Raw genomic sequence first — 15,113 nt, 5'->3', positions numbered from 1 at the left:
TATAAAATTTAGATAGAACTGCAAGAAAAAAAAAAACTTGTAAGAGCTACATATAACCAAGTATCGTTACTCAGAATAATCTGATCCATTGCCAAGGACAGTCTGACAGATACAGATGTTTCTGATGGCATAAGCAGGCTTGCTGTAGCCCTACTGTCTTTCATTTCTTTCTAATGGCACAGCATTAATGTTATGTTTCACTAGCTCAGAATAGCAAAAATTATACATAATACAGAAACATACAAGTGACTAACTGGATAAATAGCTTTATTCTAGATTTCTGTCCACTACAGGGCAAATAGGGATATTTGCACAGTACAATGAGCCAACTATTGGCACAAAATTGAAGACCAAAGAACTACATGGAAGAGAGCTGAGAATTATGATCAGCAGGAAACTAGTCTTAAACAGACCCGAATAAATTCTTTTTGCAATAATGTATTTAAGATCTACAGGATCAAGGAACATAGAAGGTTGCAGGTACAGATGACGACTTGGTAGTATGGCAATAATCTATCAATTACAAGAGAATTGCTACATCAATGTCAGTTATGAACAATGAACAATTTTACTTCTGTAGCTTAAAGTATTCTGAAAGCAATTTAATCTTACATGCATTCATTTTTGAATTTTACAAATAATTCAGATAATTTTGAGCCCAATCGTCTGTCTACTCCATGCAAACTGTCTTACCAATTTCATGTAGTTAGTTAGCAGTAGCTAGTTCATGAAAACATGTAATCTTCACTCAAATAGATTCCCAATGTCTCCATACCCAAAGCACCTCTTTTCTCAGTCCAGTTCACTTGCTTCTGAAAACAGTGGTGAGTATTCAGAACATTCAGTTTTAGGTAGCTCATCACAAAAGCTGTCAAGAGCCCATCTTTGCCACCCAGTCCATGCAGATGTTTCCAAAGCCCCATTGCCTGAAGACTGGTTAAGTTCTAACCCATGAACTGTCCTCTCTACATTGCCTTTCAGTCCGAGAAACAGACTGACATGAGAGGACATTTAAAGTAACATAAAAACTTGATCCATTTAATACAGAAGCATCAGGCTTCACTTGTACATGGAGCGGTTGTTTCTAAATCACTGAACAAAATTCATATGCGCTAATCTAGTGTCACTGACAAAGAATCCAATCAGTGAATATACCAAGAGATTCTCCTGATATCCAGAATAAGGCTAGTTATTTCTAATTGTGCCATTATTTTGGTTGGGGATTGTTTTTTTCAATTAAAAATATATTAGATTTGGTACTAAATTAATATTCCTAGCCAGCATACAGGTTTATATCCTTTTGGAACTTTGACACAATTCACTTGGGAAAGTATCTTAAGTGTTATGGTGTAACTTTACTTGTACAATTTTAGATGGCATTTTTAACCAGTAACCCAGACCAGTGAGCACTTAGATGACATTTGGGTGTAGCTGCAATACAAGTATGACAACTTTCAAAAGAAAGGCTAGTACTGTTTAACATGAGACCAAGAACAAAGGAGTATTTCATCTTTCTTCAGAGTAGTACATCATCATGAATATAAATCGAAGCATTTATTTTCATGCATTTTATATAATAATTGTACAGCAGTAATTAATGAGTTATTTCCTTGTCTGTGTCTCCATTAGTTCAATAGCATTATTATTGAAGTTCATTCATCACTCTCCCTAATTTTTCAGATTAAACAGATAATAAAAATGAGTAATGGCGACAACTTGGTATAAGAATATCGCCCATGATGAGTCAACAAAATCTACCCAGATCTGTGCAACATCTCTTTTTTAAACATCCAAGCATCTGTAAACACGGTGATACAAAAAATAGATCAAAAAGCCTGGACTGGTCATATAATGAAAGAGGCTTATGTTTGGTCAAACTAAAAACAAAGGAAGTTTTCAGCAACCTTTGAAGATATTTAATTTAAAATCCCTGACCATGAATATTTGTGAAATCTGTAGAACACAGTAAATAATGTTTTCAGTGAAAAATGCAATTTTAGATTAGCCAACAACGTTCACACATTTTTTCAAACCTGGTAAATAGTTTTGCACAAGCAGGTTCTACGCTTTTCGTTTGTTTATGGCTTAAACTTTAAATGAAAGTTAAAAAAAAAAGTTATACAAGTCAATTAGCAAGGAGGAAACTTCTGCATAACACAGTGAGTGTAATGAGATCAAATAAAATGTTTTCTTCATCCCACATACTCAAAATATGACTCACTTCTCTAAAGAAAAGAGTGGGTATGAAGCTAGTCTGAACAACTCTGAGAACTACTCTGATGAGTGAAGTGAAAAGCTTCTTTTTTTTTTTCCTTCTGCTTTTAATTGCAAAAGATAAAAAATAATAAAGCAATTTATAGTCCCAGCAGTAAGATTATCAAGGTTATTGGAGGCAGGTTGGGGGGAGGGGAGGGGTTGGTGGTGTTTGTTTTGGGGGTGTTTGGAAGGGTTTAAGTTTGGGGCTTTTTTTTTTTTTTTTTTAACTTCTTCTGTCACTTAATCTTCTATAATATCTGAAGATCAAAGTAATATAAAAAAGCCAGAAGGGACAGTATATGCAGTAAAATGTCCATTATATCTGGTAATAAAATTTTTCTTTTAAAAAGCTGTTTAAAATTAAAAGTAAATTAATATATTGCAATTAACCTGAAACAAAGACAGATGTCCAACAGCATGACAAGTTTGAATCCCTACCAGTGTCTTTCACAACCTCTCCTCCAAAAATTTGTTCACAACAACAATTAACCAGAAAATTAAGTCCCACTGAGAGACGAAGTCCCCAAATGAATCAAAGGCAGACAATACAGCTTCTTCTTAAAGTGGTATTAAACTGTTTATTTAAAGGCTGCATTTTAAATATTTTAGCATGTCTAGCAGTATTAATTGTGTATATCATAAGCTGTCATATTTAAAAATACTGAAACAGGTGTGCTATTAGTGTCTACTTATTTTTCATACACTCTCTAAAAGACCACTGAGAGAACAACAAATAAAGAGTATTTACTTGGTATATGCTGTCAAGGTTCACAAGGGACATATGGCCTTTTATGACTATTATCTCATTACAGTCAACACAGAACTGCTATATAAGATAATGCAATCTGGATATGAACCACTGCCAAGGTGTTCACTCAATACAATCTAGTCTCTTTGCCATAAGAGTGAACTGTAAAACCCAGTCTGCTGTCAACTATCTTCAATGTACTTCCTTCTGAACTTCATATGAGCATAAGACACATAAAGAGACAGCATTTAAGGCTCCACAGTCATATAAAGTTAAACAACTGGTGTTAGGAATTTTTATTTATAACTAATATTTTGTAGGCCTCCAATTTTTGTGTGTATTCTACATAGCCATAGTAGTTAAGAGTGAAAAGAATAGTTTCTATAAAAAGCTGAGGATTCCTTTTAAAAGTAAATTATTTTGAAATAAAAGTATCACTCCAATTCAAAAAGCAAGGCTTACACTAAACAGTGAAGCCAGTGAAGCCTGTTCTCTCTCACTCAGTTGAGAATAAATATACAGATGAAGAACATTGCTAGCTGACTTCAGCCAGGTCACTGCTATAGAGATCCCTTGCTTGCTTTCCCTTATCAAGTGGCCTTATCGTTGCCAACACAGGCATCCTCTTCAAATCCATAGAAAGCTAGCAGTCTATCTTTCTGGTATAGCATTACAACAAGCTTATTGTGTCCTTCCACCCACCACCTCTTTAGCAATTTGATTTCTGAAAGAAACATCCAAACTTCATAAAAATCACAAGATCATAGGACAATTCAGGCTGGAGGGGACCTCAGAAGTTCTCTGGGGCAACGTGCTGCTCAAAGCAGGGGCAGATATGAACTCAGGTTACTCGGAGCTCTATCTGGTTGGGTCTTGAAAACCCCTAAGGATGGAGATGCCTCAGTCTCTCTAAGCATCCTGGTGCAATCTTTGACTGTCCTGGTGAAAAAGTTCTGCCTTATGTGCCATCTGAACCCCTCTTGTTTCAATTCCTATCTATTGTCTCTCCTCCTCCCACCATGAAGAGCCTGGCTCCCTTTTCTCAATCCCCTCCTTATAGATGCCAGGGGGCTACTGCTTTGTTCCCCCCCCCCCCAAACTGTCTGTTCTCCAAGCTGAACAAGCCCAGTTTCCTCAGTTTCTCCTCATGGGCAAGTGCTGCAGCCCCCTGACCAGTCTCACTATGATGACTTATGAAAAAGTAGGCCCATTTGTTTCTGTGGATTAATATTTAGGTTCTATTTTGCAAATTATGGGTAAATTGTGATTACTATGGCCATGAGATGATTTCCATTTTGTCTATGTTCTTTGAATTTCATTTTGTACTAAATTTTCAGAGTGCAGTTACAGAATTGATTTCATTCAGGAAAGGTGGAATAAACAGAACAGCCTACAAAGAAAAAAGGTCTCAGAATACAATAATAGTAAAAGAGAAAAGCAAATCTCACCTCAAGAGTCTAGTTAGCTACTGTATTTTACCTGCAAAGGCCAATTACCTGAATGAAATGGGTATATATTTTGTGTAGCAGAATACCTAATAAGAGAGGAATTTGTATTTTTTTAAACTGACTTCAAGCGTCCTTGATACAGACAGTAAATGCAAGATAAAACACCCAAAAAAAAATAGAGCCTAATCATTTAGGAAAAAAAGGTAACTTACACCTCCTTTCTGCCAAACTCCTTCTCATGGCCAGTGCATTGAAGAGTAAAGATGACAATGTAACTGCTGAAATAAGGATCCTGAGAACTGAACATATCTGATGTACTTGTCTATGTCTGGTATTTCCACATGCTGTAGCTACATCAAAGCCATCAAGCCTCTCTGGATTAGCAGATATCTGAAAATGTAGGCAATTATTTTGTTGAAGTCCCTTGAAGCCTGCTATAACAAAATTCCAGAAGAATGAAAGCCCAGCAAAACCTAGATGTTATATCAGCCCTGTTGTTCTCAATATGTCTCCTTAGAAAACCCAGCAAATTCTCACAATAATTCTCTCAACTTCTCCTTGCTGCCTCACTGTATCTTAGTAGGATCAGTACCATTGACATCCCAGTGACATTACTCTATGCATGTAACATGATTAAGAAAATACTTGGTTCTTTACATCACGTGTTGTTTTTCCATCATAAACAATTGGATATTTTGTTTCTTGATATTAAATCTATAATGGCCAAAACCAAATACAGATCTATTCAATGACAAGCATATCTAGCTTTTTAGTAAAAACAGGACACATTCAATTTCTTCTTCACAAAACAGAACCCCAAGACTAAACACTCAAGAAATTATTTTTTAATTTTGAGAAAGAACAACCTTAAACAAGTCTACACAATGCATCCTGTATCAACAGTCCTCAAACTTTTCGTAAGAACACATTTCTCCCACTCTTTGCCCCACTCCACTAGCTGCCAATACTTTCCCTTCATTTCTTATCCCTAACACTGCAATATCTCAGTAATGCATCTACCTTACCAGCTGGGAGCTGGTATGACAGCCATAGAGATAGAGCTGTGTAACCATATTGATGTATATCTCTCGCAGGACTGTTAGCTTAGGTTCAATATCCACACTGATCCAATTGTTGCATCTACTATAAACATGCTACATAAAAGATTATGGAACAGAAAATAGTGACAGCTGAGAACAGAAAATCCTCCTTGTGCTTGGTGTTGCACAAGGAGACTGTGTTCAGTGCTGCATAGTCACTGAGATGATAACACTTAGATTTTTTTATAGTCTAAACACACAGAAAAAAAGGACAGTGGAAGAAACCCTAGGTCAAGAGAACAAATTGGTTTGAACCTGTCCAGTGTTAGAATTCTTTATATTCTCCTTCCCCCTCTTGCTTCATAAAGGTAGTATCACATGGATTTTTTAGGCTGCCCTAGCAAGCAAAGGAAGCCACAGCACTTACTGGCTATTGAAAGAGTTTATTCTAGTCCAGAAAATAACTTTTTTCAGCTGTGAGTGGAAAGTAGCAGATTTAAAAGAAAAGGGGGTTTCTCAACTATTCTTTCCATAAAAGAATTGCTGACCAATAAGCAAAAGGAGCTCTAAAGATTAAGTAATTACCTATTTAGGCTGTTCTTTTAAAATCTTTTAATGTTTAGAAACCACTTCAAGCAAACAATGTGCCTTTGCTGCCAAACACTAATTCAAGTAGTTCCATTCTGAGGAATACCTTTTAACATGACATTTTCCCAACTAATTTAGCCTATTGATTTTATATTTAAAGCAAACTGGAATCCTGTAGGGCCAATTTTGTTGCAGTAAACTAAGTGGTGAAAATTCCAAGTCCACTTGTTATGTTACTAACACTTCATGGTATTAGAGATTATTTTTCTAAGTCTGCATAAATAATGCTTCATGCTTTTACAAATGTTTTTTTTTTAAAAGTCATTATCCTTCACCTAAGAGCATGACAACATGCGAACACACGCAAAGAATGAAACATTTATGTCAAGGAGATAAATGTAATTGAATTAACGGACAGACCATGGAAGGAATGAAAGTGTGAAGAGAGATATTAGAGTGGAAGTTGTACTATTTGACTCAGAATATTCACTTGGGTCCTCACACTACTTTTTTCAGCCCTTCCTCTGAGAATCCTTTATGTTACTGTAGTACTGGATGTAAAGATGGCCACAGATTTTGAATTCCCAGGTTGACATACCCCTGAAAGCAAAAATGGACAGGTCAAGTTTACTACTTCTTGAATACCAAATAATGAAGAGAAACAAGCTGTCCAAGAAGAAAAAAAATGTAACAGGGGTATCACTCTTGTCCGTTTCAACCTCATCACTGTCCAGCTTCATCCCTTTGAGTTATGCTTGCTGTCATCATTTTTCAAATAATTCAATTTATATGAATAAATGTTTAAAAATGCTTATTTGTACCTGAATTTGTAAGAATTTAAGTGATTGTGATTATGATATTCACTGCAAGCATAATGACAAAGAGGTCTAACTACAGCAGGATTTTGTTACATGCTTCACCTGCTTACACTTATTTGGCAAGCACTAATTTTAAGAAGATATAAGCCTGTTCAAACCTAAGGCAGCCCTTAACGTGTCACTCACACCATAGTAAGGTAATTATTCCTCATCATTTTATCCTGAAACAGATGATATGGAGGCAATGATTTATTCACCTGAGTTACGTACGTGCTGCAAATCAGCATGAAACTGCTACTGCCAATTAGTAATTCTACCCTTAAATAAAATTTTAAGTTTGCTGATGAATATCCTATGTGAATTTGAGAACGTACTCAGATCACAAAAGTCCCATTTTAAAATGCTTGAAGTCACTCAACATCATAGAACAAATATAATAATATGAAATACTAGGTACTTCCTACGATGCTGTACTTTCTGTAACATTCAGAATTTAAACTCATAGCTGAGGAAACATCACTGATTTTAGAGAACTACTAAAGTGTGTAGAATCCATGCTTAACTACATAGCAAAAATTACATCTCAAAAGCAAGTTACAGTCTTAATTCACTCCAAAATATTCCATTGCAGAAAAAAATTGTTAGAATAGTAACTCAATAAAATAAATTACTTTCTGCAGCTTTTAAAATATTTTGTTGAAAATAAAAAAATAATGGACAAAGTTCATTGAAATAAATTATTTCATATTTCAACTGCAGATTCAGGTACATTGTTCACAGCATAAAATATACATTAATATAGCTGGTAATCACATTGCTTGGTGTCATTCTATGCAGCTATGTCCTCACATGATGGACAGTCAGCACATGGGACAAATTACTACAGTATCACTAAGTTTAGTTCTACTGATTCAAGATTCACCATCTCTTCAACATGTCTCTAAAAGGTGTTTATTAGCAATGCTTTACATAGCCTGTATTATCTTCACCACTTTATTGAGATACAGCGCAAAGATTTTTATCAATTAAGAACTGTTGATGACTAAAAAACATCTATTGATGCTTTCATTTCACTTTCAAATAGTCACAAGTATTTTTTTATAGACAAGTAATATTTAAAACAGTCTTGGAAATTCCATAACTGAAGCATTAGCAAAAGCATTTAGAAAAATTTTGATTGTTCGTGGATGTATACTTAGCTTTGCAAGTAAAAGCAAAATTCATTGTTCACTTCCAATGATCACTGAAGAAAAAAACCTGCATTAAAATTAATTACCAATTCTTACAAAAAGTAAAATATTTTTGAGGTCAAAACCATAACGTTCTTGTGACTAACAGTGTGATTTCAAAGAATACAATGGGGAAGCAGACTGTTATTTTCTTGAACTTCCTATAAAATTTGCCTGATATAATAAGATCTGGTTAAGAAAAAAAGTTTATCATTCCTACATTATTGCACTTTGTTTCAATGCATTTTTTTATTTGATTCTGGATTCAGTTCAAATGAAACACTTATTTTCCAGAATTGTCAAATACTCTATATTGCATTTCTATCTTTCACAATAATTTGGATCTTACAGGTGAAGCTGAAGGCTTTTAGCAGACTAGCAGGAAGGTCCAAGAAAACTGTGTCTCTCAGTTTCCCCTGTCACGGACTGCTGGATAACAGTAATTCCTACAATACTATTCATTTGAATTTGGCACAGATCTTTTCTACCTAGAATAGAAAACTTCTATACACTGGTGGGTTTTTGGTTGTTTGGGGGGGTGGTGTTTTTTTTGTTGTTTTGGGTTTTTTTTTTGTAGAAAGCTTCATTTTACTGGATTATCTAGCTATCACCAGCCCTGCTTCTGATGACCACAACATTAACAAGTTGTTAAAGTTTGTATTTTTTTATTAAATATCATGGTACTCATATGGCAAGGCTTCATTAGTTTCAAAGAAGGTGTGTGGCACAAAATCTACATCCATAGTCAGAGCATGACAGCAGCTACCAATTTTGGGACCTATAGGCTTTGCAATTTCAATACTTCCCATTTAGGCTTCTCTCTAGTGTTCTGAAGAGCCCAGAAGTTTAACAACTGACACTATTTCCCTGGCAACACCAGTTATAACTTATTTTAATTAAACAGTTTTTTAACTAAGTAGTCATGTAGTATGATACTTCAGCACAATAAAAAGCCAGATTCTATCCCTGTTCTCATGTGTATGTTTGCATATCCACTGTAATATCCTGCCCAACTTTTCCAAAGATAATGTCTTATTTATAAAGAAAACTATTCAAGAGTTTCAATTTATTTTCACATCAATATTTTCCATAAGTAGTCTAAAAGCCCAAGTGAACATCATCAAATCATAATTAGTTCTTTATTTTATTTGCTTCTTTCTGGCTTCAAGTAATTTAGCATATTTAGGGGTAATAAAGTTTATCTCAACGTTCTCATTCATTACTGTTTTCATCTGCCAGAGGCAACTTACATTCACTGTCCATGCATTAAAGTCTAATTTTCTTCCTAACCACTTAGTCCTGCAATAACAGACCACTCAGCATTTACTAAAAGTTCTATTAGAACAGTCTGAATTCTTGACCCTTTAGTCTTCTTTTGAGACACTAATGTTGCCTACTTTTATTTCACTACTGTCAAAATGACTAAGAAAGGCAATCAAACTTAATTGACAAAAACTTCAAGAAAAAAACCAAACAAAATCCCACAAAACCCTCAAACCCCTCATCTCTGAACTTCAGGGACTAACCAACAGAGGTCACTGTCAGAGTGATATTTTTGGTGCATTCTTAATCTGAAGCCTAAGCATTTATCACTCGAATTTTACTGGAGGATGAGCAGCATCCCTAGGTCAAACCCTGCATCTCTGGAATCAATTGTGCTATTGCCAATCTTGTCTTCTACCTTAGGTTATGCTCACCATGAAGAGATTCTTTTTTTGCTTTTAAAGGCTACAGTCTTAACTAATTAAGCTTCACTAATAAATGTAATCTTCAAAAATAGAAGTTTAAAAAATCAGCAGGTGATTTATTATAATTAACTGCAATGCTCCATGGCTTCACTTGCAGTTCAGATTCTTTGATCATGCATCATTTCCACAGTGAAATATTTAACACCGATGAATTCTGGGCATCATGTTTTAAGTCTGGCTGACAGTGAGTTAAAACCTATAATATTCGGAGTCATAATTTGAAAAATTATTGCCATATTTTTAATGTTGTACCAAAAAGATTGTTTCTGTTATTAATGCCACTGCTTATCAATAAAAACAAACAAACAAGAAGGCTAGACAGTTTCACAGTTTTGAAGCAGAGAAATGGTATTTTGTGTTCAGCCCCTGGGTGTAAGGGGACTGACAACTACTGGATTTGCTGTGATGCAGCTGAGAAGTCACACTCCTCTGAACTGCTAAAATAACAAGGATGATTTGGGAGAGTTTGTGGATGCAGCTTCTGGTTTAATGAACATTCAGACATCCTTCTTGGCTGATTTTATTGTCTCCTTATCCTTTACAGTGGTTTTAGCATAGTCAAAATGTAGTCAGAGACTGGGACTCCATCTGCAAAGGAAGTCTGATTTGCAGCTGCTTCTGAGATTACAAGTACCTGTCTGTGTGGAGCCAGGAAGACACACATCTGACCTTTTTTTAAAAAGGCTATCTGTAAATCTATCTATCTGTGTGATCTCACCTTGTTTCTAGCCAAACCACTCCTAAACCTGGAAGTCAAATCCTTGAAGGGATCCAGCCTCATAACCAGCGTGTGATAGCTGACTGTTGTATGGCTGACCCTGCAGGTTGGTGCAAGCCTAATTAACGTTACATTCCTTCTTTTGGGTGGATTTTATTTTATTTTTTTTTTCAAGAGAGATTCCTCCAATGGATTTCCCTAAATTTGGTAATAAGTAAGCCCCTACTGCACCTACACAATACTGTTTGAAGAGAGGGACAGAAGGCACAACTATTCCTACAGTACTTGCAGTTTCTTTGTGTTTTTTATTTCATTTGTGTTTTTTTTCTGTGATACCCTGCAAAAGGCGCCAGGCTGCTGTGGTAAGTCATTATCTTATAGATCAGTTGTATCTCAACACCAATGTGTGAAAATCTCTTTCAGGTCAGGACTTGAAATCTGAAGTTTGGAAAACTACTCATATTACTTCTCACGCTTAACCATTTGCAATGGTATTTTCAAGCTTTCCTTCAAAACTAGAGGTCTGAAAAATGTACTTGCATGAAAAGGAGAAAGTGAATATGTTCATACCGTGATAATTTTGAAAACCATGATTTTATATATACTCCAATTATTGCACAATTCACAATAAATTCATAAGATAAAGAGACACCGAAGACCATTCATTGCAATCTTGTGAATATCTTCATGCTCCAGTTATGAAACAGGCTGATTGCATTTGACAGCCAGCATTTTCACATGGCCATTTAGTCCTGTTAGTCTCTGTTAGCCCTCCCTGCAAACACAGCCGTGTTGAGAGGGTAACTGCACAAAAGATTCCTTTTTCTCCTGTCATCACCCTTGATATTAAACATTAGACAGAGGTGAGAAGAAAAGTGCAGATTATAGTTATTTTCTCTTGTGACCACTCCATGAATAGGGGTTTGATGTGCACCGTAATGTGTGTACTACTGGAAGGGGTTGACAAGACAGTTAATAAAAGACCTACCTTAGTAGCCATGGAGAGGAAAAAAGGCACAGGTATTAGGAATAATATTAAAGTTTCCAGAAATGAAAACAGAAATACTGTTTATTGTTTAGAGTAGGTCTATGCCACAATTAACATTTAAAATAAAAAAAAATGAGAACATGAGAATGGGTATAGAAAACAAACCAAAGCACTCAGGGCAGATAAGAATCCTTGATGAATACCAAATATGTCTTAATAGCTTAGTTCAGCTTTTGTGCTTAGTAACAAAGTAGTTATTAGGTGAACGATTATTTGCTCAGGTGAAAAATATAAAACACATAAACTACCTGTGCACCAGGGCAACCAACATGAGGAAGCTCATCTGTACGTTGCTCAAAGCATCCCTGATAATACACAGCTCAGAGCTGGAAAACCTGCACCACTTCCAGGCTCCTCTTGCTAAACTCAGAGCTTTTACAGTGAGCGGTACAAAATGCCCTTCCTGGTTCCTTTAAGCCAGCGCCATACAGCAGACCTGCATGCAAGCTTTCCTGCATGGAAAGAACAGTGCAATCTCCTTATCTGCTGGTATCTGCTACTAGTAGTGCACGTCTTGTCATCATTATAATCCTAGAGACCACAGTGCTAGCTGCCTATCTACAGATATCCCAGACCTCAACACTAACTTTGTTTTATAAAGCATAACACAATCTGGAGACAAAAACTCAGTGAGGTCTATAGTGTCCAAGGCAGGCATGGCCCCAGCACACCTTTTTTGACGTGACATACTTTCCGGCTTGACCTCCTTTCTGAAGCTGTCCTTGCCTTGGCCATAAACGTAAGGACTACCCAACCTTACTTCCACAAATTAAGCATGGTTCCAAAAGGACTATGCCCTCAGTAGCATATTATAGAAATAAATATAGAATAAATAGGAATAGATTAGTAAATAAATGTATGAAATAAGTATTCATTTCATCTACCGTGACCTGTCACCCCTTTCAATGATAAACCCTGTAAATTTTGCTCAGCCTCTCACTGATTACAGGCACTCCCTAAGCACATCAACCTGGTGGTTAGCTTGAGAGTTTTCTTTCTGTTGTTAGTTCAACTTTGTTTCTACAGGACTTATGCCCATATGAAAACTGAAAGGATATATAGCAGCTGGGTTAGGGCTTTTTTGTTTGGTTTGGGGTTTGTTTTTTGTTTGGTTTGTTGGAGGGGTTCTTTTGTTGTTTGGTTTTGTGGGTTTTTTTTAAAGTCAAATACACACTGATATTATTGAAAAAAAATGTCTACTTCTATAAGCTAACACAAATACTGATTGAACAGCCAACAACCTGCTGGTATACCTTTGCAGCGGCTGTAGTTCCAGAGGAAGAAACCATGCACATTTAGTTTTAGTATAGCTTGTTCAAGGAGATCTAAGTAGATATATAAGCACAGGTCAGAGACTGCCCTGATATATTCTTGAATCTGGGCCCATTGGAAAAAAAAAAAAAAAATCATGTAAAATCTATCAAAAGACTAAATTTAAAATTTTTTTCTACAATGGTTGGACAAAATACAGAAATTATTAATAGGGTCATGGGAAAGAAACTGTTGGAGCTCTGATTCTCTGGTACAATAGAAGACCGATTTATTATACAGTAGAGTAAGTATTCCACACTTAAACAAAATATGGCCATAGAAAAATTCCACATTACAATACTATTAAATGTATAGCTACCAAATATTGTTAATGTTGTAGCTGTGTATATTTTTTCAGGTTTTTTCTCCTAAATACATTTCACAAATTGAATTTTGTATAAAGAGCTATAATAAAATTAATGATATTATGAAGCTAAATAAAATTACATGACATTAAAGCAGAAATTTAAAACAGAAATAAGAAGTTACTCCAACAATTTTAAAAGGTAAGAGTCTTTAAAAAAAGCACACAGAAGTTTTTCCCAAACAGGTAAGGAATCCAGGCCCTTCAAGGGAATTAAGGGTTTAATCAGTATTATAATACTACATATGGATTGCAGATCATGAGGCAAAATGTACACTATTACCTGGAAATGAACTACTAATATCGGGGAATACACACCAAGTATTTTCCCTCCTAGACCCCATAATATTTCTTAAAATATAAATAATTCAAATAAATGAATAAACTAAATTAAAACTACTGTCTAATGTAACCTTTATCACAAAAGCCAGTTTCTCTGTGCAAGGTCAGTATTTCATTCTACAAGAAAAGTAAATCCTTAGTTCATGAAAAATATGTTGATTGCCCCAATATAAAAACCATAGGAAATAATCAGGTTAGCAAAAATCCCCAGTCAGCAAGGAGTTTGTAAAAGTATGAGTAGAAACAGCACATGTAATTAACATCCCTGTAACGATCCCAAGGGAATGCAAGTAAAAGAAGCAAATATGAGATGAAACATTCATAGTAATAGAAAAATCCCCCCAAAATGAAAAGGGCATCTTTTCACTAGGAAGTGATCTTCATTCCTAAATAACTGTACCTGAAGATTTCACAGATAGATTTAGTTTAGCAAGGATTTATTTCATCTGTTTACATTACTGTTTTCCACAAGCATTTGGAAGAATGAATTGCACACGTATGTGAAAGTTACCATTACAAGAAAAAAGTGTACTCGAATACATTATGGATAACTGTTTATCATTCATAGTCTCATTCCACACTTTTTGTTTTAACATATAGTTGCTTCTTGATGAATGCATTAAGAGAAATAATTTGGAAACAAATACTTTTTCCTTTGCTTCAAAAACTAGTACCTGAGTTAAGGACACCTTATCCTGAGCATCTTTGTATGAAGTACACCTGCTCTGATTATAATTAGTACTTCCCAGTTAAAGGCTGTCTACTTATACTCTGAATGGACATTGATTATGCCTCCATTAGCAAGTAACTTGGTGCCATAGGAACTGATCAGCAGACAAAGGTGTTTCATGCTGAGGTTGCCATATCCATATGTATATGCTATTTGAGGCTTTTACCTCTAACTAAATTTAGCTGAGTCCCCTCCACTGAACATCCCCAGTGCATATAGAGTTGAGGAAGACAAGTGTGTGCAACCAAGAACCATGGGGCACCATGAGTGACAAACCATTCTTGATATTAAAATGGGGTTCGATATATAAAAAAACATTTTGTGAATCCCTGTTTTGCAGGGTATGAGTTTATGCCAGTATATGCTTTGGGGGAAAATGGCTAATAACAATTCTTACTTGACATTGTAAAATGCTGTTTGGGCCAAGTACTTTGACTTATTGCTTATTGAACATGACTGTATACCAGAAGAAGAATACTCACCTTCACTAGCTCCTTTCCTTATAAAAGATGAACATTCTTAAGCCATATAATCTTTTTAACAATTGCATCTTTTTAGGGTTTCAGAACTGCTATCAGGCCTTAATATTCTCCCTTTTCTTCAAAAATATTTTTAATGAAACAGGGAATTTAAGAGAAAACTTGCCTGACATGCAAAAGTACTATTTTCTGGTTAAGGAACTCATAATATGACAGAATAAGTGTCAGGAAAAATAGACTTAATAT

The 15,113-nt window shown here is 35.4% G+C and overlaps 1 protein-coding gene across 1 annotated transcript in view; it reads right to left on the bottom strand.

The window, feature by feature from the left end:
- CLSTN2 (calsyntenin 2) overlaps positions 1-15,113 on the bottom strand; it is a 417,522-nt gene that overhangs the window by 230,681 nt on the left and 171,728 nt on the right. The window lies entirely within an intron of this gene.

This window comes from Accipiter gentilis, chromosome 6, assembly GCF_929443795.1.
Source record: "Accipiter gentilis chromosome 6, bAccGen1.1, whole genome shotgun sequence".
NCBI classification, from domain to species: domain Eukaryota; kingdom Metazoa; phylum Chordata; class Aves; order Accipitriformes; family Accipitridae; genus Astur; species Astur gentilis.
Note: the sequence above shows the minus strand (reverse complement) of the source record. Positions and strands in the feature narration are given on the sequence as shown.